The sequence below is a fragment of the Leptopilina heterotoma genome, unplaced genomic scaffold (genome assembly GCF_015476425.1).
Source record: "Leptopilina heterotoma isolate Lh14 unplaced genomic scaffold, ASM1547642v1 Lhet_278, whole genome shotgun sequence".
NCBI lineage: Eukaryota > Metazoa > Arthropoda > Insecta > Hymenoptera > Figitidae > Leptopilina > Leptopilina heterotoma.
The window spans coordinates 1599358-1615199 of NW_025110986.1; the positions used below are offsets into that span (position 1 = coordinate 1599358).

The following is a 15842-nucleotide window of genomic DNA, read 5'->3' on the forward strand; positions in this document are numbered from 1 at the left end:
ATTTAACAAAATTAGTTACTATTTAAATTTCACAATATAAACGAAAAAACAATTGAATCAAATATAAAATGACATGAATGATAAATTAATAGAGAAAATAAACGAAATCAAATTTAATCTGGCGCATATAATCTTTAATTAGAGATCAAATAATTGCAAATTAAGTGTATAATATAGCGAACTGCAGTTCATTTACAAAAATCATTTAAATCATAGCAATTAATAAAATCTTTAACAAAATCGAGTCTATCACAAATAGTCAAATATGAATACAAATAAATATATACACACACAAACATAAAATACACATACATACACAAATTTAGAGAAATAAATTGATATAAATATAATAATCAGGTTGTAAATAAAATATATAGATATAAATCAGAATGAAAGAAATCGTCACGTGCAACAAAATACTTATCGGAAAGAACAGCGGGTTTGAAAGCAAATCGTTGAAACTCTCGAATCCAAGAAGTCAAATTGGCAAAGAAACTCCTCAGGACAATTTGATTAATAATCCACGATAATTAGTTTCTGGATTCTCTCGTCTTTTTTCCTTGGAGGAATTTTTGGGTTGCGAATCTTGGTGGATGAGAATTTGCTCGATGCTTTATTATATAATCTGCCCACTATTTAATCGCCACACTATCAAATATGATAACAAAAAAAAAAATAATATATATAACACCGATAAAGAAAAATAAATCAAAACATATAACTTTAAAATGTAAAATAAAATATGAATTCCTACCTATCAGTGTCCGCGGCTGGCACGTGAGAATGTGGCACAGACCCCGCTGTCCGAAATGAGGCACGATGACGAAGTGAGAAACACAAAATCATCGTCCTGAGAACCGACAGCGATTTTCCAGAATTTCTCCCTACTTCCCACATTTCACGACAGACCAAAGACACCGATAGGCAGTTTTAAATACGTCATTAAAATTCGCGCATTTTCCACCAAAATTCACAACCCGGCAACCCAAGTTACATCTCAGTAATAGATATACATATATACTTAATTATCGCTTCATTTTCCCCCTATTGTTCGTTATACCAATTATTGAATAGCGGACAATAATTACACTCCTACATTTTTTCATTTTTTACAACATAGCAAATATTTCGTCGATTACAATATTTATTATAAAATACCAAGTCACACATTCTATGTCGTCAAATTGACTCAGTCACTGTCGTCAGGCTTATAGTATTTTTTCAAACTTGTTCGATTATAATTACCAATGATCTTCGTTCGATCATTCACATCTACGAGTTGAAATGAATTATTGCCAAAATCTTTATTTATTAAATAGGGACCGTAATAAATATGAAAAAACTTGTGCGTTACTTTCTTAAAAGCATCGGATTTTTTCGGAACCAATAGTAAAACTAAATCATTTTCTTTTAAAACAATCCTGGACGATGTTTTTTGAGTACGCAATCCTTTATTAAAATTTTTCTGTATTCTATCACGGGCCAACAAAATTTTTGATTCTTTAGTCGAATTTGAATCCTCAGGAAAACTAACTATATCCCTAATCTGGTCGTAAGATTTTTTATTGAAATGCAACTCACTAGGAGCGAAACCTGTACTATGATGTGAAGTGATGTTCAAAAGAAACTCAATGTCCTGAATATGCTTGGCCCACCTTGTGTGCTTATCAGCACACAAGGTACGAAAAAGTCTACCGAGCTCCCTCATAACCCTTTCCACAGGATTACTTTTCGGGTGTCGAATGGAAGAATGCACGACCTGTATCCCAGCCTCCCGCAATTTTGTACTCCACTTTGGAGTGGTAAACTGAGTACCATGATCCGCTAGTATTCTCCTTGGTGTCCCCATTTCAGGAATATATGATTCAAAAATTTTACGTAAGATAGTTTCACAATTTTCCCTCTTAATCGGATACAGCTTAACGTATTTTGAAAACATATCCATGACAACAAAAACATACTCTAGACCACCAATTGATCGTGGCAAAGGACCATAAAAGTCCACGCATATTAAATCTCCAGGTGCATCAGATTTGACCATATTAAATGTTCCCTCCATTTTAACATTATTATACTTCACTCTTTGACATAAATCACACCTCAAGACAAAATTTTTAATCTCTCGATTCATATATCGCCAATAATAATGTTGACGCAAATACATCATAGTCTTATACACACCAGGATGCCCTAGTTTCGAGTGAACACAATCAACTAGTTTGTTAGCAAGTTCGCTGGGGATAACGACTTGCCACAAATCTAGTATTGCGTCTCTACGAAACAGCACATCTTCTCGTATAGTATAAAAATCCAGATGTTGATTTGCTTTAATTTTATCAATTATATTTTTGATATATGGATCATTATTTTGTAATGTCAACAAATTTTTTAATTCTTGTTTAATTTCATCTTTCAGGATTATTTGCTCACACATCACATCTATTTTCTCATAATCACATTCGTTACATGCAAGAACATCAATGGACAAATCATTCGACTGAATCGACTCAAATTTACCCCTTGGATTTCTACTTAAAAAATCGGCAACTACATTCTCTTTCCCCCTACAATGCGAAACCTTAAAATCAAACGATTGCAAAAATATACTCCATCGAACCAATCGAGATGTTAAAAATGGAGTTGTATTTAAAAAAGTGAGACTTTTATGGTCAGTGATGATCTCAAACGGTTGGCCGGACAGATACATCCTAAATTTCGTGATTGAATACACTATTGCCAGGAGCTCTTTCTCCGTGGTTGTGTAATTCACCTCAGCAACATTTAGGCATCTGCTAACCATAGCTACAACACGTTTGTTCTCATCACTGTCATACTGAAAAAGAATTCCACTGACTCCAAGGTCAGATGCGTCTGTTTGAAGATAATACATGGAATCTGGAATATAATGACTGAGTCTGATGCATTGAACAAAGGCCTTTTTTATATCAACAAAAGCTTGTTCATGCATCCTCGTCCATTTCCAGGTTGATTTTCCTTTTAACAGGTCTCGAAAAGGGTGAATTAAATCGCAATGTCTCTCGGTAAATTGTCTGTAATAATTGCAAATCCCTAAGAATTGCTGTAATTGCTTTTGATTCTTTGGACATTCAAAATTCGAAATAGATTCTAATTTATCATTAACAGGCCTTATTCCATTTTTTGTTAATTCGTATCCAAGAAAGTTAACCTGATCTTTGCAAAAAAGCGATTTAGTTAAACTTAACGTGAAATTTTTCTCTTGTAAAACTGTAAAGACTGACTCGACAGAATTTAAATGATCCTCAAATGATCCTCGCGTAGCTATTAAAAAATCATCAACGTAGACGGTCAAAAAATCTTTAAATCGGTCACCTAACGCCATACTGATTGCCCGCATAAATGCCGATCCTGCAGTTTTTAATCCGAACGGAATTCGACAAAACTGGTACATTTGCGAGTTGTACAGAAATGCCGTATATTTTCGAGAATCGGGATGTAAAGGGATTTGCCAATAACCCGAAGCGAGGTCAGAAAGTGTCATGAAATTTATCCCGTGAAACTGTTGCATTAATTCGTCAATTAACGGCGGAGATTCATGATCTGACTCGATTATGTCATTCACAAATCGCGCATCGAGACAGACACGAACCGATCCGTCCTTCTTTACTATAATGCGCAATGGACTGCAGTAAGAACAATCCGCTCTTTCTATAATTCCGGCGTCTACCATAGAATTCATGGTTTTATCTGTGGAATTACGAAACTTCAACGGTATTGGGTACGTCTTTCGAATAAATTGAGTATGTGACTTGACTCTAATTCGATACGGCTCTACATCCGCACTACTTAATTTTGCAGTAAAGAGTTTTTCGAATTTCGATAACATTTCAATAAAACGATTCTTTTCTAATTTAGTTAATCCGGTTAATGATTCCGCAATCATATGAACATTTTTTATAAAATCATTAGAATTTGTTACTACGCGTTCTTTTTCGTCATACATTATATTGATTTCATTTATAAAATTATTATTTTCTAATTCGTCCAAATTTAAATCCGTCTTGTAAATTATATTATCTCTAATTTCATTCAATTCATTGTTTTGATCTGCACTATCCGAATTTCTATATGTGTTAGTTTGCTCGATAGACTCCCGTAATGAGTCAGACACCCCGGCTACCGTCTTATCGTATCTGTGTATATCATTCAGAAGGAGACTCACACCAAGAAAACCACCATCAACCAAAACGTCATTCGAATCAACCTCATCGCATTTTCTTAATTTCCTTTTTTCACTATCATTTTCTTTTTCAAAATTATTCTCGACATTTAAATCACGAGATTGTTTTACCGATTGTACATAAATAATATCATTATCTGGACCAGTTGTTTTTGTTTCGGAAATGACTTTATCAAAGGACACTATAGGCGACTGAAAATTTTTATCTCGAATCATAAACAATAAATTTTTATAATCAATCTTTGCCTCATTTTCCGTGAACCAATCGTTACCTAAAATGACCATATTTGACAAATTTGGAACAACTAAAAAATATGACGAATATTTTTCATCTCCCACCTGGACCTCACACAAAATTTGCTTTTTAATTGTTGTTTGCTTCTTCCCTATTGCAGTAAATAGACTGACATTTGTCACCGGAAATTCAGTTAAAGTTCCATGTAATTTTAAATAGTTATAAAAAGATTCGGAAATTGCCGTGATTTGACTACCGGTGTCAAGGAGAGCTCGTACTGGTACAGATAAGAAACATAACGTCAAACGAGGACATAGTGGGATTTTATACGATCCCTTGTCAATTTTTTCACTCTCGTCACAACATACACTATTGCTTATATCATCAAAATTGTAGACAGGCGGGCGCGACGACTGAAGAGATGCCATCGCGCCTAGTTTAAGTTTAAAGAATTGGTATTATTAGATTGTAAATTTAAATATCCTGGCGGGGGAATTCTCATATCCGGTAAACTCGAATGATAATTTTCCTGACACGCATTAGTATTGAAATCAGATTTTGAATGAACTGTTTGTCTCGGTTGTGAAAGAGATATACGTGAAATATTTTCCCCCTCTTTACAGTAACACACTTTATACAGGGAATTTGATTGAACACCTACAGGTCGAGATTTGTTTTTGTTGTGATTATTTTCCGAATTATTTCTATTCGCGGTATTATTTTGTTCATCCCCCCCACTTAACTGATTGACGTTTTTCTTTTGACTGAGCATTTTTTCATTATACGTTAAGTCCAATTGTGATAACGCTTGTGAGATTTTATCGAAACTCCCGAAATCTACTGTTGCTAACGTTTCCCGTACACGAATTGGCATTTGTTGCACTATTGTGTAGTGCAATTCGTATGCTTCCATTTTTGGTAAAAAATACTGCGCTTCGTTAAATTGATCTAAAAAATATTTTTGTAATGTATCTTTGTTTGGAGTAAACCGTTTTGCTAACCATGCTGATTTAATTTTAACTTTAATTGGTATCGAGAAAAATTCTAAAAGAAATTTTTCTTTAAAATCAGCATAATTAACAAATGCATTCCGTTGTGAATCGAACCAAGCTTTCGCCCTCCCCTCAAAAACACCGTCCAAGAAATTTAAACGACTTCCCGTAATATGCTTTAACGTACAAAACTTTTCAAACTTATTTAAAAATTGGTTAGGGTTCATGTTTTCTACGAATTTTGGGGGTTTTATATCAAGATTAAAAGATCGGAAACTTTCAGTCAACGTCTGCAAAATTTCATTTGTCGTGTGATTAGACTGAAAGTCTCGAACCTGATTGTGTAACTGAGTCAATTGATTACCCTGAAACAATGTTAACTCCTTTAAACGAATAATTTCGCCTTTCAATTGTTCTATACTCATCGCATTCAACATCTCGTCTTGCTCTCCAACCATTTCAAAAATTAAATTATTTTCACGCACAATATTATTTTCATATAAATTCTCCTTATCGCGTTTATTTCTATTATTTGTATTTCGTTTTTCTTTCTCCAAACCCGTCAACAAAATTCCTACTTGCGACCTTGTTTATATATTTGATCTCGAGGACATAAAACAAATTTAATTAAATTTTATTTACTTTACTTTAAAAATTAAAAATATAAGAAAATAGGCAACAATTTTCGTGCCTGCCACGTTGAGCGCCAAAATGTAACCAATTTATTATTTAACAAAATTAGTTACTATTTAAATTTCACAATATAAACGAAAAAACAATTGAATCAAATATAAAATGACATGAATGATAAATTAATAGAGAAAATAAACGAAATCAAATTTAATCTGGCGCATATAATCTTTAATTAGAGATCAAATAATTGCAAATTAAGTGTATAATATAGCGAACTGCAGTTCATTTACAAAAATCATTTAAATCATAGCAATTAATAAAATCTTTAACAAAATCGAGTCTATCACAAATAGTCAAATATGAATACAAATAAATATATACACACACAAACATAAAATACACATACATACACAAATTTAGAGAAATAAATTGATATAAATATAATAATCAGGTTGTAAATAAAATATATAGATATAAATCAGAATGAAAGAAATCGTCACGTGCAACAAAATACTTATCGGAAAAAACAGCGGGTTTGAAAGCAAATCGTTGAAACTCTCGAATCCAAGAAGTCAAATTGGCAAAGAAACTCCTCAGGACAATTTGATTAATAATCCACGATAATTAGTTTCTGGATTCTCTCGTCTTTTTTCCTTGGAGGAATTTTTGGGTTGCGAATCTTGGTGGATGAGAATTTGCTCGATGCTTTATTATATAATCTGCCCACTATTTAATCGCCACACTATCAAATATGATAACAAAAAAAAATAATATATATAACACCGATAAAGAAAAATAAATCAAAACATATAACTTTAAAATGTAAAATAAAATATGAATTCCTACCTATCAGTGTCCGCGGCTGGCACGTGAGAATGTGGCACAGACCCCGCTGTCCGAAATGAGGCACGATGACGAAGTGAGAAACACAAAATCATCGTCCTGAGAACCGACAGCGATTTTCCAGAATTTCTCCCTACTTCCCACATTTCACGACAGACCAAAGACACCGATAGGCAGTTTTAAATACGTCATTAAAATTCGCGCATTTTCCACCAAAATTCACAACCCGGCAACCCAAGTTACATCTCAGTAATAGATATACATATATACTTAATTATCGCTTCAATGAAGAATAAAAATTGTTTGTGATATTCCCGTGAAATACAAAGTTTTCATATTTTACACATGAATTTTTGCCGAAAGTTGAATTTATATCCTTATTAATTTCTACTCGTTGACCAGATGAAGATTGCAAAGTCTGTCCAACTGCACTAGCTTTACCTGCTGAAATTTTAAGTATTTTTTTCGGTGGTTCATTTGGTGGTCCCTGAAATGATACTCTAACTGGTGGTTTAGAGGTAAAATGTTGAGCTGGTTTTGGTTGGTTATGGTTTGGCACGATGATTTTATTGTTATTTGCAGTTGTAAATTGAGGTGTCAATGAGCAAGGTTCCTTTGATTCATTTAATTGATCTATTAAATTTAGTTCCTGCTCAGTTACCTCAAAATTCTCAAAAAAATCATCCAAATCTGCTTCTGCAGATTTATCATTTTTATTCTGAATGATTATTTTAGTAGAACTGTTTTTGCTCGTCGATGGTTTAACCTGAGCAGCTTCATGAATTATGCGTTCAAAAATTTGTTGCCTATTTGTCATCGAATTTTCTACATAACCTGTAAATAAGTAAATTTTTAATAAATAAGTTATTTAATAAAAAAAAGTACTGTATAAATATCTAGTGAAGAATCAAATTCGAGTTTATATATATTAATTAAACAAATAAATAAATTACCTTCTGCGATATTGCTTGATGTCCATCCTCCTAGTTGCCTAAGCAACGTAACACTGGCACCTGAATTAGCTAAAAGAGTAGCTGATGTTCTCCGAAAACAGTGTCCAGTATAAAGTTTTGAATTTGGCAATTTCAAATATTCAGCTATAAGCTGAGGAATTTCTCCAAATTTGTTTCGGCCAATAACTTGACGAATACATTTTCCTTTATTATATTGGACAAAAAATCGATCCGTAAATTCGTCATTTGGTCTCAATGAAGAGTAGCTATTAACTTTGTCGTAAAACATTTCGCCAACTATAAATTGGCGAGGTTTATCATTTTTGGTATTGGTAATTGACACAAGGTACTTGTTGTCTAGATTCTCGATGTCCTGCACCTTAAGGTTTTTCATTTCGTCGCACCTGAGCGCTCCGCAAATTCCAAATATTAGAATAACCTTGAAAAAATTTTAAATGTAAGAATTCAAATTCATAGTATAAATAATTAAAGTAAACATAAATAATAATAATTTATAAATAAAGTAATCTATAAAATGAAGTAAACAAATAATAATAATAATAATAATAATAATAAAAATAATAATAATAATAATAATAATAATAATAATAATTTATAAATAAAGTAAACATAAAATAAACATAAATAAAGGTAATTACCTTTACACCTAAATAAATGTGGTCTGATGCACTTTTCATGAATTCCATTACTTCTGTCCATTTGAATACTGCCGATTTTTTAGGTTTATACCCTTTACGATTCTGTTTAATTAAACTTTTTAAATTTTGAAATTTGCTGATGTCTACGTTGTCTTTCGTATTTAGTGTTTTTTTTAACATGGAAAATATGCTCCAAAGGGTCGTCGGTTTTAATTTGGCAATTAATTCTTTGAAATAAACAATTAAGTTTGTTTCGTAAGAATCTGATAGAGAACTTTTGTGTTCTCTCTGCCACGTTTTGTAGGTCTCATAAACAAGTAAATACCTATCCCCGGACTTTTTTGGCAAAGTTGCAGTCTGTACTATTAGTTGTGCTTCTGCATCAAAATCGCGCAAAACTTCTTCCTCATCTGAAGATTCATCAGATGTGAATTGTTGATCCATTTTTTTATTATTTACTTTCAATTAATGAAGAAAATGTGAGGTTAAGTGTCAAAAAACAATCTCGCGCTGCGTACAAACAACGAATTACCGACAGTATAGCCTACAAAATTTTTTTGCTCCCGCTGTGATAGATGGCGTGCTAGTAAAACCATCAATGCACAAATTTTAAGCTTTCTGCTGCGATCTTGATGCGGGAAATACGTACTTTCGACCGAGGTATGAAGAAAAAAAAATTACTTCTGCTAGAGAAGAAGCAGCTGCAGGACTACAGTAACAGGCAAAAAGGATGAAAATTACTTCAGATAAAATTCATGAAGGGATAGATGTCGGAAACAACGTTACGAATACAATTCCCGACTTGGATAAGGCGAAGTGTGACTTAAAAAACGTTATTGGAATGGTCGTGGAAGTAAAAGACGATCTTTATAAAATTGGGACACGTCATGGTGTAATAAATAGACTATATAGCAGGTACGTTAATTAAACATTTGTTCTTGTAGAGACTAATTGTTTTAAAATTAAAACTAATAACATAACAATTATATTTTCAGATCTGAAATCGACAAATGTAAAACAAAGTTCTTGAATAAAGAAGAGATTCTTTCAAATGAAACTGTATCTTTACGCTCTATTGCAACTAAGCAATCAAACACATCTGGACAAGGACTTTTTCGCTGCAACTGCACAATGTCCTGCAATACTAAAAAATGTTTATGCAAACGAAAAAATCTTCTTTGCAATTCTAAATGCCACCAAAGCTCCTCTTGTTGCAACAAATAATTTGTTAAAATTAATTTCTTTATAAATTAATAATAAATAAATGGAATTTTGATTACACTTAATTCAGATAAATCATTTCTTAATTTGCCTAAAACGGCCCCGGCATTTCCCGAAATGCCTAGGCAATTTAGGAAATGCCTGTGAATCTCTAGGAAATTCAGATAATGCCTAAAAACATAGGAATTTTCCTTAAATGCCTAGGCATTTCGCGAATTGCCTGGTCTTTGGGTTTTGCCGGTAAATCAGGTCAGAGGAAGTTTTTTCGACAATTTTTGCGGTGTAGATGAAAACTGACCTTAAAATTGACCTAATTTTTGAGGGCAAAGGGAATTGTTCGTCAATTTTTTCCGTTAAGGTCAAAACTGCCCTTAAAATTGACCTACATCTTGAAGGTAAAGGGAATTGTTTGTCCATTTTTTACCTGTAGGTTAAAACTGCCCTTCAAATTAACCTAAATTTTGAGAGCAGAGGGAATTGTTTGTTAATTTTTGACCTGTAGATTAAAACTACCCTTAAAATTGACCTACATTTTGAGGTCAGAGGGAATTATTTGTGAATTTTTGACGTTTAGGTCAAAACTGCCCTTAAAATTGAACTAAATTTTGAAAGCAGAGCGATAAGTTTGTCAATTTTTAACTTTAAGTCATAACTACTCTTAAAATTGACTTAAATTTTGAGGGCAGAGGGGTTAGTTTGTTAGTTTCTTACCTGTAGGTTGAATCTGCCCTTAAAATTGACCTAAATTTTGAGTAATTTTGGCCTGTAGGTTAAAACTGCCCTTAAATTGACCTGAATTTAGGTCAAATATAACTTGTTTCTGACGATGGACCTACCTTGACAGTGGGCCAACCTTGACTATGTTCCCCCTACTATAAGGGTCCCTTAAAACTTTCTGAAACAGCGGCGGCGGCGATATGATTTTATATTAATAGGGATAGATATATATTTATATATATATATATATATATATATATATATATATATCTTTCAATTAATATCTTTCTGTCTCCTTCTTTCTAGATACTAAATAACATTATCGGTCTCTGTTTATAATGCAGAAAATCTAACGCTATTGCTTTCTTCCTCTTTCGAAAGTAAATAACATTAGAATGTCTCTTTTTACCTAATTTGCATATCTACTCGTTTCATAGAAGGATTGAAAGTGAAAATTGATTTGGGCGAAAATTGAAAGTGAAAATGTTTTAAGTGAAATTTAATGTGAAAATTTTTTTGGGTGAAAGTTGAAGTCGAAAGTGAAATTTTTTTTTGGTGAAAATTGAAAGTGAAAATGTTTTAAGTGAAATTGAAAATTTTTTTGGGTGAAAATTGAAAGTGAAAGATGAAAGTGAAAGTTACATGAACGCACCCCAGATCGACTCACACAGTTGATAAGGGTTCTACAATCTGAGGTGGAAAACGAAGATAGAATAGCACTAGCGGTAAATAGATTTAATTGGCAAAACGAAGATAGAAGAACTACAGAAACTAAGACACGTGCAGAATCGTCAAAGGATATACCTTCTGCTATGAGACTTCATTCGAATGGAAAAGATTTTAAGCAAACACCATTCATCCATTGGTTTACAAAGTCATTTTGGACCTTCCCACCATTTTTCTTTAATAAGTGTGTCTATGCAACACCTACGTGAAGGCAAATCTGCAGGATTTTATTCTTCTGGAATGTGCCTCCACGTGTCTATGTTGGTGAGACCCCTGATCTCTTCTACGCGATTTGAAACAAAAAGACTCCAAGGATAATTCCTCTTAAGAGACGAATTAAAAAAGTCCATAGGAAAATTATTTTCTTTAGAGGGCGAATTTATCGTTTTATTTTTAACTGTAAGAAAAAGAATAATGAAAGACGAAAGGGTATTTTAACATTTGACGAGAGGATTCAAGAGGAAAAGATTGTTTTAGTGATAAAAATAAATAAGTGACAAAAAATTACGAGAGATGCAAGTTTTTGTTGATGAAGACGGATTGATTCGTGTAAAGGGAAGGTTACGGTTCTCAATGGTGAAAAAGACATGAAGTTGGGGAATTTTTTTTTTCATATACGGAAGTATGATTTTTGTTGTCCCGTGGTTTTGCTGGGTAAAAATATTTTGGTCCGATTATTAATAGTGGAAAAGCATGAAAAACAAGGTCATGTTAATGTTAATTTGTTACTTACAATTAGTGCCGTACGTGAGGAGGATTGGATAATACACGGGCGAAAAGTAGCACGAAGCATTGTCAAAAAATGTGTGAAATGTACGCGCCAGGATGCTAAGTGTATGTATGTCAGTAGAATCTGCCCCACTACCTCGGGAACGGGTAAGAGATGCTCAGGTATTTGAGGTGACAGGGGTAGATTTTGCTGGTCCGATTTTTCTTCGAAACGAGCAGATGGCCTAGATTTGTATATTTACATGCGCTGTTTATCGCGCAGTACATTTTGAATTAGTAAATACACTTTCAACAGAAGAATTCATGGAAGCTTTTCGACGATTTGTCGTCAGACGGGGCCGGCCTAGTATTATGTGGAGTGAAAATGGGACCAATTTCGGGGTTTTTTCTAATTTGTTAAAAGGTCTTGATTGGAAAAGTATTAGTAGTAGTTGCATCATTCAAAAAATAGAATGGAAATTCAATCTACCAAGTTCTCCCTGGTGGGGAGGTTGGTGGGAGAGAATAGTTCGAATTTAAAAAGGTATGTTGAGAAAAATGCTCGGTAGGGCGTGTCTGGAATATGATGAGATGTTAACAATTTTATGTGATTGTGAGTATATGCTCGCCTTTTAACTTATTTAACTGAAGATCCACGAGATCTATTACCAATCACTTTTAATATGTTTTTTAAGAAGATTCATGAATCCGGGGTACCTGATTGTGATTATCTTGATAGGAAAAAATTTAAAGGGAGATATGAGTATAGACAAGTTCTCAAGGACGAACTAAGAAAACGTTTTCGTAACGAGTACTTAAGAGCGTTAAAATATACTATGTCAAGGCGTTCCGTCGATATTAGGAAAATTAAAATAGGGGATTTTGTTTAAATCGGCAATGATTGTAGTAAACGATTGGAGTGGTCACTTGAAAGAGTGGTGGAAACATTTCCCGGTAAATATAGAATCGTCAGAGTCGGATATAATAAATTGACTTTGTTCTTTCGTAATGAAAGAAAACTTGGTGATACATTTTTAATCGAACTTTACTTCCAAGTCACAATTTTCCCACAAATTACGAGTTTTATATCTTTCTTTTTTACACACTGTAACTGATTTTATCAAAATTGTAACAACTGCACCTAGTCTCCCCTACTTGTCCCGAACTTCATAAATAGAGGCTCCGCATCTTAAAAGATGAAATAAAAGAAAAGCTTATTCTTATACGAGCCCATACTAAAATCATTGTGGCACGCTGATATGCCACAAATAAAATGGTTGACGAACAAACTATTGGACCTCCACGGACAACATATAAAATTAGCGATGCATACTTCCAATGGTAAAATTCCCGAAAAAGTATTAATTGAACTCATTAAATTCAACTCCTGTATTATGAAATCAATCCGTTGTAGAACTAAATTTCTAACCATAGACGACACTGCAAAATCAGCATTTCTAGAAAAAGTAAAAGCAGAAATGATGATTAATAGTGTGACATCTAAAGAAGTGAATAATACTATAAATAGTAGACCAATGCGTATCTTGTGTAATACAGCAAAGGCAGTAATTTCAAATGTAAGAAGTAAAACTCGAAGTGTTGAAGTCTCTGAGGAATTAATTTACATGATAGTTGCTACAACTGTTTTTATTGCTGCCATTAGAATTTCACCTTTGTTGCTGCGATTTGAAAGAAGCACTTGGAACACGTTCAGCATCAGTCAAATCATAATGGGAATGTCTGTAGTCACTTGCTACTGGCCTTGGATATTTAATAGAGGCCCACTAATCAATTTTTGACGAATACTCTACTACGTCAGTGACAACATTTTGTTCGTTTATTCCAAACATTCCATGAGCTGTCTCCAACAAAAACTGAATTGCTTCAGAATTTTGATCGTCGGTTAAAACAAATTTTTCTTCCCCAGAAATTTCATCAAGAATATTTTTGGGATGAAGTAAATGTGCTGCATAGTGGATTTTTAATAAAGAAAAATCTTTTCTATATTTGTTTGATTCCAGAATATAATCTGGATCTCCTCTCAAAATAAAAGTTGAAGGCAAAACTTTTTCTAGAACATTCTGAATGTCATGAAAAGCCTTGAAGACTTTATGTATTTGTGTTTCTTCTGCCTCTAATTCAATTGTCCACTTGACGATTGGGCGAAGCACAGTCCTCATTTTTATCCAAAATATAAAGGATAGTAAATAGCTCTTGGAGATAAGCAGGAATATTTATTGTTTCTTTAACTGACAACGTTCTAAGGCCAGTTTTATTTGCTAATAAACTGTCCATCATTTTTAAATGAGTTCCCCATCTACTTGTTGATGGCATTTGTAGGCCTATTGAAGACCTAAATTTTTTTAAAGAGGCCTTCAGAATATGAGAATTTTTAATTATTTTAATCACATAACTTACTTCTTCCACATGGTTTTTTACACTTGGACAAATTATAATGTCCTTTGTCAACAAATTAAGGCAATGGGAAGAGCAACCAATAAATTGCATGTGTGGATAGCGCTGTTGAACTTCGAAGATCAGTTCAGCCATATATTCCCGGTGTGGCTGTTTTCTTTAATTCCTATGGATTTGACAAATATTGGCTTCGGCGTATTTATTAAAATATTGACAACGCTCTCGTTTCTAAAAAATTAAATCGATTGAAATATTTATTAAATATAAACGTCCCTACGTTGAAAATAATCAACTTGGTGTTTAAAAAAAATTACCTCAAATTACTCCATCCATCTAACTGCAAAGCCAGATTTTTTGCACCTGTTACACAGCCGACAAGATTTACTTTCCAAGAATCAGATAATACTTTTACGAAGGTTTTCGACGTACTGAATCCGAATCTGGCATCAAAATAGACCCTGCACATCAGGTTTTCGAGATATTTTAACCTAAAAGTGCAAAAACCCGTTTTTAGTTATATTTCATGTCATGTAATATCAAGAGATCATTTTTTTCTCTAAAAGGTCAATATTGCATCTAAAAGCGCTACTCTTCCCCTTTAATATCCATTATGAAAATTTAAAAAATCTTCATTTCTCTCTGAGTAACCGTTCATTGAATTTTCTGATATTGACCTTTTGGGGGAAAAATTATCTTTTCATATTACATGACATCAAATATAACTAACAACAGGTTTTTTGCACTTTTAGATATCTCGAAAACCTGACGTACAGGGTCTATTTTGAGGCCAGATTCGCATTCAGCACGTCGAAAAACTTCGGAAAATTATTATCTGATTCTTGGAAAGTAAATTGAATAAAAATTTGTTGGCCTGTGTTATTAGAGCTTTTACGATGTCATTAGTTTCATCAAACTCATCGTTTAATAATTTATTAGACAAACTTTTTCGACTTGGCGATTGTATAGACTAGGAGCCAGCGACAGATTTTGGTTAGTCATTTCCTCTCGGCTGATAATTCGTGAAATTTTTAAGGAAGGTGTGACATGAAGCCTCGTGAACGTCAGCTGCCCTACCGTCGGTGGGTTGGGCAGCATCAGACGTACAAACATGTAAAAAAATATATTTTCAATCATTTCCACCCGATTGAAACTTTGTTAAATTATTGTTGGCACAACACCTGAATATAAAATAAACGTCAGCTGAATGTTGCTGATGTTAGTAAACAACCTATCCATCCTTATGTCAGAATATGATTTCTAAACATTTATTGATATAGCTGACGATTATTCCAACTACATATAACCATCTAACGTTTATATTTATTAAAATTATGATGTAAACTATCATTTGAATGATTTCACAGGTCCAAAAAAGAAAATCGATGAAAGGTTCCTTCGACCAAACCTGGTATATTAAATATTTTGGGGTCGCTGAAAACGAATCTGAAGTAAATTTTGCTTCATCTTGTAAGCATTCTTCCTAACCTCAAAATACATATCAGATTTTACGTGACAGACAAA

At 33.2% G+C, this 15842-nt stretch overlaps 2 long non-coding RNA genes across 2 annotated transcripts; both read right to left on the reverse strand.

Moving 5' to 3' along the window:
* Window positions 1-593: 593 nt before the first annotated feature.
* On the reverse strand, window positions 594-1036 carry LOC122504111. Its single transcript, XR_006301805.1, has 2 exons — window positions 755-1036; window positions 594-648 (listed from the first exon to the last, which is right to left on the reverse strand). It is a non-coding gene; the product is annotated as an uncharacterized LOC122504111 (long non-coding RNA).
* A 5730-nt stretch (window positions 1037-6766) lies between these two features.
* Window positions 6767-7147, reverse strand: LOC122504110. The gene is made up of 2 exons (XR_006301804.1): window positions 6926-7147; window positions 6767-6821 (listed from the first exon to the last, which is right to left on the reverse strand). It is a non-coding gene; the product is annotated as an uncharacterized LOC122504110 (long non-coding RNA).
* Between the last annotated feature and the right edge of the window lie 8695 nt (window positions 7148-15842).